The sequence below is a fragment of the Hyaena hyaena genome, unplaced genomic scaffold (genome assembly GCF_003009895.1).
Source record: "Hyaena hyaena isolate Hyena2069 unplaced genomic scaffold, ASM300989v1 scaffold_878, whole genome shotgun sequence".
NCBI lineage: Eukaryota > Metazoa > Chordata > Mammalia > Carnivora > Hyaenidae > Hyaena > Hyaena hyaena.
The window spans coordinates 63,708-76,419 of NW_024081508.1; the positions used below are offsets into that span (position 1 = coordinate 63,708).

Genomic DNA, 12,712 nt, shown 5'->3' on the forward strand with positions numbered 1-12,712 from the left:
TGAATGCTGAGAACAAACTGAGGACTGATGGGTGTGGGGGGGGAGGGGGGAGATAGGCATGGAGGAGGGCACTTGTGGGGATGAGCACTGGGTGTTATATGGAAACCAACTTAACAATAAACTATTTGTAAAAATAAATAAATAAATAAATTTTTAAATAAATAAAACTTTCTATTCCGGCAGGGCCATGTTTACTATCCTTTATTTAACATTTAAAACTCCTTAAAACTGGGTCTAATATGAACCTACTTTCATCAGTCTGAATTTATGACTGCTGCTCTGTGCAGAGTAATTTTTGCTCTGCACCTCTATGTGTGCCATTTCATCTGCCAGGAATGCATTTCTTACCTTCCATTTCCATTTGCCTGGGATGCATTTTTTTACCTGCCATTTCCATTATAGACTTTCTGGTACTTTTTTTACAGCTCAGCTGAAGTGTTAACATCATCTGTATTTTGCTAACCCTTCTGACCCAGTACTAATACCTTTTTCCCTTGTGCTCCTCTAATGCCTAGTTATTTCAGAAACTATCTTTGACACTTATGCTTCCTTTTAGTGTAGAGATTTATATACCTGATTTTATATATTGAGGTATTCATTTCTTGCAAATTAATGTTTCTGAAATTGAGATATCCAAAAAGTTCTATGCATATTTAATGATTTTCTTTTTTTCCATAAAGCTATTACTTTGATTTAAATTATATAGATGGTGTTTTATGTTGAATGAATATAGTCTGTACCTTGTATCCCTTTGCTGTAATATAAGTTTCTTGGGTGGTGAGGACCATGTCTTGCACAATTTTCTATTTTCCACAGCTCCTTGCACATAATAGATAATCAATAAATGCTCTTAAAAGGAATGGAATACATAAAATGATATAAAAAGGAAAGATACAATATACTCTTCCTTGGGCTGTGTGTGAAATGAGATCTTGCACTTCAAAGGTTGTCTGGGAGTTCAAAGCATAAGTCCTCCAGCGGTTGTATCATTCATACCTATTGTACACCTGTCATAGGTTACTGCTAGAGAAATGAGATACATTGTCTCTCATGAGGCTTTGAGATGATCTGCTTATTTTTTTCTCTCATATCCAGCTACTGCATTAATTTTTATGCCAGACTGCTTAAGTAGGCAATAGTACATTTTGCCTTGCTTTGTTTTATTTCAGTAATCTTGCTCAGCCAGCGGGAAGGCCTATTAGTAGCTTTCTTGGAATCTATTTACAACAAATTCTTTCTATTTACTGAGTATAATACTTTGCCCAAAGTCATCCAAACAGTTTTGGATCCTTCTTCCTGGCCCTAAATTGGAAGAAGCATCAATTTGAAACAGCTTCAAATCGATTTCCAATTATTTCTGTGCTTAAAGCATTGAGAGATTTACCTGGAAAGTTTAATATTCCTCTGTTTTGTACTTTAAGATTTTCCTCTATTTTTAAAGCCCTTAAATGTTCTAGAAATTATCTTCACTTGATCTTTGAACCAAAGCATCTCTTTATTATTTCTCTTTCCCTCCTTGGATTATTATTCTTATTTTTGAAGAATTGCCCATGCAATGACTTTCTATTTTGATCATGCTTTTCTATTCTCTGTCTAGTTAATGAGAACAATTACGAAAGTTAATATTTTATGGTTAGCCTTTGTCATGTACTGTGGGAAGCATTTTATGTGAATTATTTTATTTAATCTTTATAGTAAACCTGTGAGCAAGAAGTATTATTATTCTTGTCAAAAGTAAACCCGAAACATCACTTCTTAAAATCCTCTAATAACTTATTATTATCTTGAAAGTCCTTGTTATGAATGAAAAGGCTTTCATGGCCTGTTCCCCAGCTTATCTCCTAACACTCTTCATTTCTCTGTTCTAGCTAGCCTCATAGCCTCAGGCATAGTCTTGCCTCAGGGCCTTTGTACTTGCCACTCATGGAGCACTCTTTCCTTCCATGGATATCGACATGACTTGTTTTCTAAATTCCTTCAATTTATCACCAAGATCATCTTCTTGGTGACATCTTACTCGACTCTATCTAAAATATCTAACATATACCTAAGATCTCTCTAATAGTTCATATCCCATTCTCCTTTTTTAAAAAACTTTTCTTTCTACATTTGTCCTTTCATTGCTTCCTTCACTTAAAAGTATGAAGACAGGGCCTGTAGCCTTGCCTGGTGACTTCTGCATTCCCAAAACCTAGAATGGTGTCTGACACATAACAGACAAACATATTTGTTGAATGAATAAATGTATGAATCAGAGATGTTAAGTAACTTAACATCTTTTAACTAGTAATTTGTGGAGCTAGGATTTAACACAAACAATTTTATTTTTTCACATTTAACTTTTGAATATATTTCAGGAATTTATTATATAAAACATGGGAGGTTGCCTGTATCTACCAAGACTCTCTGTTCAGAGTGGATGAGGTAGGTTCCTAAATGTCTTTCAGAAGGATTGTTAGATACATAATGCATATGAGTTGTCTTCTCTGAAATTATTTTTTAATTGAAATGTGACCATAATCTTGTCATTTCTGAACTGCCAAATTATACTGCAGTCTGTTGATCAAGATTGATTCTGAGCATGTGGGACACAATTTAAACAAGAAAGAATCTTGTTTGTTGTCTGTAATGTGAGGGCTAATGCACCGGAAACAGATTGCATGGACGTTAAACTTCTATCCACACATCTATGTTCATTAACCCAAACAGTAAATATTTGCCTTAATGATTGATTTTGCTGAAGGGTTACTGTCATGGTTCCCATTTTTTTGGTATTGTTGTTCTAGTTTTTTTTTTTTTTTTTTTTTTTTTAAGAACTTTGACTTGAATGTAAACACTGGCAAAGAGATTATATTCTTTTACTACACATTTTGGGAGACTGGTATAGTAATATGTTTCTGGAGCAGAATATAGGGTGTAATCAGTCTGCTAATAGGAACAGAAAGTCATTTCTTAAAATGATCCTACAGCCACCTTGCTAATGTCGAGGATGATTTGAGCTGACTGATTTGATTGCTGCTTTCTTCCTACAAGAGGTCTCAATGCATGAAATAACTTACATGTGTAATTTAGGTTTCCATGATTTCTAGCAACCTAATGGTGCACAGAAAGCTGAAATAAAATTCCCACTTTTCCCCAGATAGAATATACAAATCTAAACATCTGTCTTATAGAGACAGAAGGATATTATAGTTGATGGGAAGATGATAGCTTAATGCTTGTTCGGTGGTTTGATTTTCTAATAGATTATTTGAAAATTGTCCAACTAGTGCTGTGGGGACCCATTAACATCTTTGTAAATAGCTTTAGTTTATAAAAGGTTAGGAGAGTAGGAGAGGCAGCTTAGCCTGGTACTGCAGACAATACTTCCTATACTATACTGATACATTACTCTAGTATAATTTTTTACTCCCAGACAAGTATCTGAATGATTTACATTTGAATCACAGCTCTGTAATTCAACAACACTGTAAAATATCATTTATTTATTCAATTTAGCAAATTTTCATATATCATAGTCCCTGATTCTCTTTGATTCTCTCCCTTTACTTCCTGTCTTATGAAGCTCCAGACCATGTGGTTTTCAAAGCATCCCCTTTCCTCCATTCAGAATTACTATACCTATTCTCCAAATTGAGAATGATAAAATCTTGGGGACTGGGCTTACCAAGAAAGTTCCCTTTGAAAGAGACCAGAAAAGAAGGAAGGGAAATAGGATGAGCACAAAAGACTGAATTCATTTTTTAAAGTTTATTTATTTATTTTGAGAGAGAGAGAAAGAGAGAGAGCACACTGACAGGGCAGAGAGAGGGAGGGAGGGAGGGAGAGAGGGAGGGAGGGGGAGAGAGAGAGAGCGAGAGAGAGAGAATCACAAGGAGCTCCACACTATCACCATGAAGCCCAAAGTGGGACTCAAACTCATGAACTGTGAGATCATGACCTGGGCCAAAATCAAGAATCGGTCACTTAACCAGCTGAGCCACCCAGGTGCCCTAAGACTGAATTTGTTATAATGAGAGGTGACATAAGAAGTCTTGATCAGTCAAAGGTTTAATTTCTCTTATCCCCATCAGAATAATTTTAACCTAGGGTCAGGCCTATTAATATTAATAGCTCCATAATGGTCAGGCAGCATGCCTGTAACTCACAGTGTGTTCATGAGTGATTCAGTGAAAATAGGCAATTGGAAAGGTATAATTTTGACTTTCACACATGAGAGCCAAGATATTACAACAATAATTAATTTGTTTAGTCACTCTGAAAGTAAAATTTAAAGTTTTCCTTGTGTGTCAACTTTATATTGAAAACAAAGTTGGGATGATGGAAGTTTTTCTTTCTTTCTTTGGAGCATGTCCATCCTCCTTTCTATTATTGCCAAGCTCCTGAAAGACAGTTCATATGGGATTTTTGAACAAGTGCACTTCTTTTCTAACTTGGTGAGCTGAGCTGGATGATTTAGAAGAAACACTGAAGTTTCTTTTTACCTTTCTTTCTAGAGTGTTGAGCTAGTTATAAAAGGTTAACTTCTTCTTTATTAGTCTCTAAAGGTCTCTAAAGCCTGCCTGATCCATCTTGGTTCTCACTATATATTTATAGATACATACCGAGTGCCTATTATGTTCCAACCACTGCATTAGGTTAAGGTTATATCCATGATGTGTCTGTGCCAGGATTTTGCTTTTAGACTCAGAACCACACTCAGAACCAGTGTTCAGCAGAATATACCCTGCTCACACCAAACCTGATAAAATATGCTTGTCTAAGTCTTTATCTTCAAAATTCTCCTAAGAGCAGAGAAATGGTAACTAAAGGGCTAATCCTTCTTCCCTCCATCCCTTCAGCTTATAGTATCTTTATGTGTTAAAATGTTTCTGTAATGTTCTTTGTTTCTAGGGTGGATGTTAAATCTCATGTCTATATTTATTTTTCTTTTGTGAGTGTGTATTACTTTTTTTCATTGCAAATGCAAGATTCCTGACAAGTTTTTTTTTTCTTTTTTTCCTAATTTTGGGCAAAGAGCATGAGGGCGTTTTTAAGGGTGGTGTTGGAACACAAAATCATAACTTATATGAAGATTTACTTGCACAGTGAGAACAGTCTGTTTCTGGTAGTCTTATTTGGGTACCTTCAGGAGTAGATCCTATGACAAAGACTCAAGTGCAAATAAACATGAGTAGGGAAGTAAGGAAGAGACATGGAGAGAGTGAGGTAGCCAGCGTAGGAAGCACTATCAAGGCAGCCACTGCTACTGGTGACCAGATCTTAACACCTCGGGAAATTCTGAAAAATGGTGTAAAGCACATATTTTGCCTGTGGGGTTAGCAAGCTGTGCATTCATATAGCAATTCCATTCAGCCATTGGTTTAGGCTGCTCCCTGGGATACAGGCATTAATTCCCTGGAACTTAAGCCTGCTGGATTTGGACATGGCAGCCTTTCAAGGCATCAGAGACTTTTGGGTCAAAAGGTGCAATACTGGCAGTTGGTATTTGTGCAGGACCAAACTGAAGTAACAAGACCCAAAGGATATGGGCTGGGAACCAGCAGCATCTGCTAAAGACTGATAGTCCACAGTTTTTATTTTCATGATTCCCAGTTATTTGGTACATGGAAAACATTTAGCCCATATTTCTTGGCTTATTTTAAGGACTCAAAAGTTTACTTCTTATTCTTTTTAGTAAATAAAATTTCAGCATCAGAAAATAACTTTTGACATGATTAATCTTCATATCTAAAAACCTAATTTATCATCAATAACAGATTATTTCAAAACTAGTCTTATCAAGTAATACTTCAGGGTTTTGTGTATTTGATCAAAACTATTTCAGTAAGGTCTGTTGTAAACTGGCAATTTTTGATTGAGATTTCATTATATGTTTTTAACATTTAGACTAGATATAAACACCAGCCTGTAGAATTATAAAATGTTAGAGATAAAAATAATCCTACAGATTATATAATCAGGCTGCTTGCCACCCAGTAGCTACTTAGCAGATGAGGAAACTTAAGGTTTAATGAGAACCACTTGCTTAAAGTTGTGGAAATAGTCTCTTCTTTTTATATACCTATGTAAAACTAGAGAGAACTCTGGGTCTATGGTAAAATGTTCTATTATTCTGGAACTGAGGATTAGATTGTAACTTTGAGAACTAATATAGGGTTCTCTACACCTAGAGTTGTTGGCTAGTATCTTTGAAGTTAAGCTACTTGTTCCTGGGGTTCCTTTTCTCCTTGAGGCAGAGGTACCTCATTGATAGGGCTTCCTTATCCTGATGCCTCATGCATATTGTTCAGGTGGTGCACTTACTGTTTTTTTCAACATGAGCTTTACTTTTATCATCTGCATCCTAACTGAAACCAGTCTACTGGTCCCATTTTACACTGAACACTCTGCTTTGATGCCTGGGTCTGGATTAATTTTACTTCCAGAGTGAAGTCCCTGGATTGACTTCACTTATAAAGACTCAATTATAAAGATTCACTTATAATTTCAATTATAAAGATTTTTAAAATTATTATTGAGAGAAATAAAGTATAAATGCAACTGGGAATACTTTAAATTCTACTAATCTGATTCCTATTAAATATTTAAAATTCATAATAAAGCAACATAGATTGAATACCTAGACATTCAAATATGGATTTTCTTTTAATTTTTCTAATTGTTCCATGCTTCTCAGCATTGAGGCTCTTAAGCCTATGAAAATTTTCTTGGAATTCTTAAAGTCTACAAGAATTATTAATTAAAAAACTTTCCTTAGATGATTATGAATTTTTAACTTGTTAAGACAAAATCTCTTTTTTTGTTCTGGTAGAGATGACTAAATTAAAAGGTATTCTCAAATAACTACAATAATCCAAAAATTGAAAGATGAACAAAAAGAATCTTGACAGCATAGAAATTAAGAAACCCATTTCCAGATTATTCTGAAATCAAAGAGAAGGTAACAAACATTGCAACTTTTTACAAAGCAATGAAATGAGGCATATCGTACCTAAACCTACAGGTTATAGTAAATGCTGCTATAGTCAGAGTCCTAATGCATATAAGACAAGGCAAAAATGAAGGGATTTAGAAGTTAGAACAGCAATATCAAAAACCTCAAAATAACCAAGAAAGCAGGAAGAGGGAAATAGAGATTAAAGATGTTATTTATGAATAAGAAAACAGAAATTTAAAAAAATACTACAGAACTTAAATAAATATGAATCTGGCTCTTTGGAACTGTGAATTACCATTAAAACTGGTAAATCCTTTAGATTCTATTATGAAATATGGTCAACTAAAAATTCTGAAAATGACCAAAGAGTAGCACATACATATGTGTTGAATCATGAATTGATAGAGAGGGAACTGTGTGCTGGGCATTGTACTGAGCGCCTTATTTTATTTAATCTTCACTAAAACCTTTGAGATGGGCATTTCTTAATCCTCATTTTATATGTGAAGAATATGAGGCTTAGAGAGATCAGAAGGAGTAAGTAATATGTGCAAGACTGCATAGCTGGAATCAAACCTAGGCATTTTAACTCAAATGTCTTCTTTCCTAACCAACAGTTGGAGATGGTGGTTCATATTTTTTTTGTTGCAGTTCTAATAGGAAACCCCAGTGTGGGTTCTATATATCTCCTTTCTAAGAATTCTGTGCAGTACAAAGTACTTTTTAGTTAAAGAATTTTTCCAGGAAAATTTCTACTGGATGGCATCAAACTTTTAAAAAGTTTGTTGTTGCAAATGTATAGAAGAATTTTTTTGGGTAATCATCTGGAAGCATAGAGAAACGAATATCTTAATGGGGTGGTGAACCTGAACTTTTTTGGTCTCAATGGTCTATGGTGCCTATGGTTAACAGGAGGAATTTGGTAGAGAGGACTCTATGTTAAAAGACATCGTCAGATAACTACAGTAATCCAAAAATCAACAGATGACCAAAGAATCTTGATTACATGCAAAATCTGGCCATGGCTCTGGAGGGATATTAACAACTGGTGGGGATTTGAGTAACATGAATTTTTCAATATTGGATTTCTTCCCCTACTGAGCAGTCTTTTAGGCCTACAGGATAGACTAAGATTTAGTGAGAGAAAAAAATAATCCCATGGCCATGGATGAGAGTTTCAACTAGAAAGACTTTTTCCTAAAACCATATTATTTTTCTCTTCACAGTTAATCTGCTCATTGCCTTGAACATGGACAGTTTACAAATCTATTCAGTTGTCTGCTTTTTTTCTTGTTAACGCAGACCATGCAAATGATATCTAAATCTAAATTCTATTAACACCACAAATAAAAATGATAAACTCTGTCAGCACAGCATATAAGTCCTTTCAGGGGAAGGTATTGTACTTTAAATTATGCAGACCTAAATTCCTAATATTTAAATAAGAATATTCTTCTTGGTTCCAGCATTTCAGAATACTTTTTAATAAAAGAAAGGGTGTTACAATATAGAAGTAAAGTAAAATAATTTTGGAAGGTATATAGGATCTATTCCTTGGTCAACTGTCTGTGACCAACTGGCTCAATGAAGGGAAGGGTCCAAAGGAACACCATGGAAGGTGGTAAAACACTTAGAGCAAATAGTAAAAGCAATCAGTTACTAATAGGGTAGGAAATAGCATGCGTGTTGAGTCAAACATCTGATTGAGTTATTATTGAGTTAACAAAAAGTATTTAAGAAACTATTTTAGAGACAGATTTTCACTGTAACTTAAAAGTTATTTATGTCAAATACCTGTCTTGATTTTCCTTATATACTTGAAGTGCCTGGCAAGTACTGGCACATAGTAGGTTCTCAAATATTTGCTTGAAGGAAGAAAAATATACTAGTGAGATGTGTTAATGCAGAGCAAACATTTTAAAGCTAAGGCAGAAAGGATTTTCTCTATTTGTTGGTGTCTGCTGAGAACCAAAGCACAGAATAAAAGTAGTTGGTTTTTTTCCTCAGGACTCTTGAGTGGCTGTATGGAAAGGCACAGATGTAATCATGGGTTAGAAATTCTTTACAACAGTAATGAAGCCAATAAAATTAGAAGATTAAAAGAGATTCATTTCTAAAGTATTACAGTGGAGTTTGTTAAGTTAATTAAATTATATAAATCTAATCTTTTTTAAGTTAGTGACAAAAACTTCCTTTTATGACATTGTCTTGGAAATCATTTAGACCACCATGACATGATAGGCTATGGAAGTATTTTTTTCAGTCCTGAGGACATTTATATCTAGGTTCTGTTTAGTGGATTATAGATTTTTTTTAAGGGCAAGTAAATGTTCCTCTTAATTTTTTTGCATTATGCAAAAATCAAATCACCTGGGCATTAATTATTAGAGATTCACTTCAGTTATAACCCTAAAGTTGTGCCATGGAAAAAGAATAGGTTGAGAGTGGGAGTGACTAAAGTTTTTGAATCTCAAATGTCACATTGCAGATGATTATTAATTCGAAATATTTTCAGCTGAGGTCTCCATAATCAGAGTTTATCCAACTATTGACTATATTTGAAAGCTAAATAATTAAAAGGAAGAAGTCAACATCACAAGTTAAATTTACCTAAAAGTCATGATTATTTTGGATCAAGTCAATGGCTTCTGTGACTTTCCTGGGATATAACTTTTGAATCACACAGTCATGTACTTATTGACTTGCTAGACCTTTTCACTTTTCAAGTAAGTGTATTTTCTAACAAACTTCGGATATAGGTAGGATTAGTTTTAGGTGATATTACTGGAATATTTTGTCCTTGAAAGGAAATCTTAGCCAAAAAAACAGCAATTCAACACTTGACTTATTTGACCTTAAAAATGGTATTTCAATGAGTGATTTTTAAGGCTTTAAATAGGAAACATTGTTTTTGCACATTTATAATTTATAATTTAAAGCACAGTTGAAAGGACTGGGATAAAGTACCAGAGGACAAAATCCACGTTTAATAAATTGCTTGAAGTTTTACTATGCATGTTGGTATCTACATAATTTGCTTTCAGTGACTATAATCTTTTCAGAGGGTCCAATAGATGGGTTTTAACTTTAACATTAATGAAGATAGTTTGGAGAAAATAATCCAGGGAATTATGCTTTTTAGCCTCTTCAAGCAAAATCCAAGAATCTTTGCTTTGACCGATCCACATATTTAAAGAGTTTGCTTAATGAAGGGTTATGCCGGGACCATCATAAGCTAAATCTGAAGACCAATTAAGGCTTGGTGAAAGGAAATCTTTTTACCAAAATTGATGTCCTAGGTGATGCTGAGACTGCTGGTCGAAGGACCAAACTTTAAGAGCCACTGGTCTAGCCTATTTTTCTGGATAGAAATGGATTCCTGCATAGAGTACAAAGTGTTATGGTTTATCCAACTACTTCCCCTGTTGGTGGCCCTCTATTTTTTCTTATTTTTCTTGTTCATATAACACAAAGATTTTTATTTCTATAGGATAGATTCCCAAATTGAGATTAGTGGGTCAAAGTTGGTGTTTACAATTTTAACAGCTATTGCCTGATTAATTTCCAAAAGGGGCCATCATTACTTATTACTAATTATTACATATCAGAGATTATATATCCCCATTTCCTCATCAGCACTGTATTGTCACCATATTATTATTTCTGTATGACATGAGTGAAAAAATGGCATCTCATTGTTGTAACTTACATTCCCTTAAGCCCCAAGAGGTTAAGAGAATTCTTGTATATTTATTAACCATTAGGATTTCCTCTGTGTCCATTGTCCCTTTACTTTTCTCTAATTATTTCTAGAGATTTTTAAAATATAAGGAATATTAACCCTTAATATGGCATGCATTGAAAATATTTCCCTCAGCCTCTCCCTTCACTTTTAACTCATTTATGATATGACTGGGCATGAAAAATGCGTAATTTTTATGTAATAAAATATTACATAGGTAGGGCCTTTAGGTCTTCTATCTTTTTAAAGAGAATCTTGTATAATGCAAGGTTATTCAAATATTCTTCTAAAGTTTCTTATAATGTTTTCATATTTTATATTTTGCATCTAAATTATTATTGTACCTGGAGTTAATTTTAAAATATCATGTGAAGTTGGGCTATAGTGGCAGTCCTCTCCCCATTTCAGGAACTGGGGGCATTTTTCCCTTCTGTGTAATTCTTTCTAGGCTTTCCACATCACTAGGTTCATGTGCAGCAAGTAAACAGGCATTGTGGAAGAGGAGCCCAGGCATCTGCTTGCTAATTTCCCTCACTACCAAGAAACCTGAGTTATTACCAGAGACTTCAAATATAGGTAAGACCTAACCCTTGGGTCCAGCCCCTTAGCTTAGGACAGACATAAGAGAAAATAGTTTCTAGTTGGTTCTTGGTCTCTAAAGACACCTTAGAAGTGTTCTATGTCCTGTGTCCCATGCTTCCCATCCAAACATGGTAACACTTAGAAAGGATATTTGGAGCAAATTAAGAAGTCCATGTTCAAGTTTTCCTAACTCTGAATACAAACATTACACAATTAATACAAGTTTATACTCACTGGGGACATATTAGTAAATAGAGATAGCAAAAAGAAAACAGGACAAATCACCCACATTTCCACCACACAAACACTTCTAGCCTCTGGGTGTATATTTTTTTCAGATTATATAAATAAATAACAGACAAGTACATAGATCAATTTAAGAATATTACTCTCCATGCTATTTTTAATATTCTCCCCTACCTTTTGGACATTTGGATTGCTGCCAATTCTTTGATGTCCTACGTACATTGAGATAAGCATCACTTTTGTTACCCTTTTGGAAGATTTACTATTATTTCTTTAGTACAATTTCCTAGAATGGTAGTTGCCTGATCAAGGTATACTTTCATATGTAAAATGTTTCCAAATTGTCCTCCAGGAAAATTCTAAAGTTTATACTTCTACCAGCCACGCATGAGAATGCCCATCAGTTCATAGCTTTGCAGAAAAAAAGTTGGTGTGACTAAATGCAAACCCCATTTCTCTTTTAAAAACACTACTTATTTCTTCTATAGTAGATATTTTATTATTTGGATGCTCAGGCGTGATTTTCTTTTTATGGGTAAAAAGGTATTGTAGTTTCCTGCTCTTAGGAGTATGTTTCACATTGGCATGAACTACTTCCCCTTTCTCCGGGACTGGATGCATGTGAACACATCAAAATATATTATATTCTCATCTTCTAAGACTAAGCAAGTGACCCAAACTGCGTTTGTATCAATTTTGGCAATTTGCTGCAATGAGAGAAAAGAAGTTCTCTCTTTCAATCCTCACTGGCTCTTCATCTGTCTTTCCCTAGGATTTTGAAAACCACAAAGAAAATGAGAGCAGAGAAAAGGAGGGACAGATACAAAATGGGAGAGGAAGGAAGGGAGGAAGGAAGGAAGGAAGGAAGGAAGGAAGGAAGGACGGACAGGAGGGACCAGATACATCTTGCTGTGCCTGAACCGAGAACTACTGTTGGACTTTTTACTAACTTGAGCCAATTACTTCTGTTGGTGAGTGTACCTTCCTTCTACTCCTTTTAAAAGGTACTGATGCAGCTATTTGTTTTCTGTTTTATAATCATTATTTCACCATCTAGGATGTATTTTAAAGCTTTAACAGTAAAAACAAGTCTTTGTTAGTTATTACAAATAATTTGAAAGCAAATAAACACGTGTTTGTGGTTTTCTTAGCATTTGCTATAATCAAATGTTTAGTATTACAGACAGGTTCACACAAGTGAG

At 34.5% G+C, this 12,712-nt stretch overlaps 1 long non-coding RNA gene across 1 annotated transcript in view; it reads left to right on the forward strand.

Annotated features, from left to right (window-relative positions):
• LOC120222417 overlaps positions 1-12,322 on the forward strand; it is a 41,529-nt gene extending 29,207 nt beyond the window's left edge. Inside the window, exons 2-3 of the long non-coding RNA XR_005526036.1 lie at positions 11,148-11,258; positions 12,283-12,322. This is a non-coding gene — a long non-coding RNA (uncharacterized LOC120222417). The remainder of the gene's footprint in view (positions 1-11,147; positions 11,259-12,282) is intronic.
• The last annotated feature ends 390 nt before the right edge of the window (positions 12,323-12,712 follow it).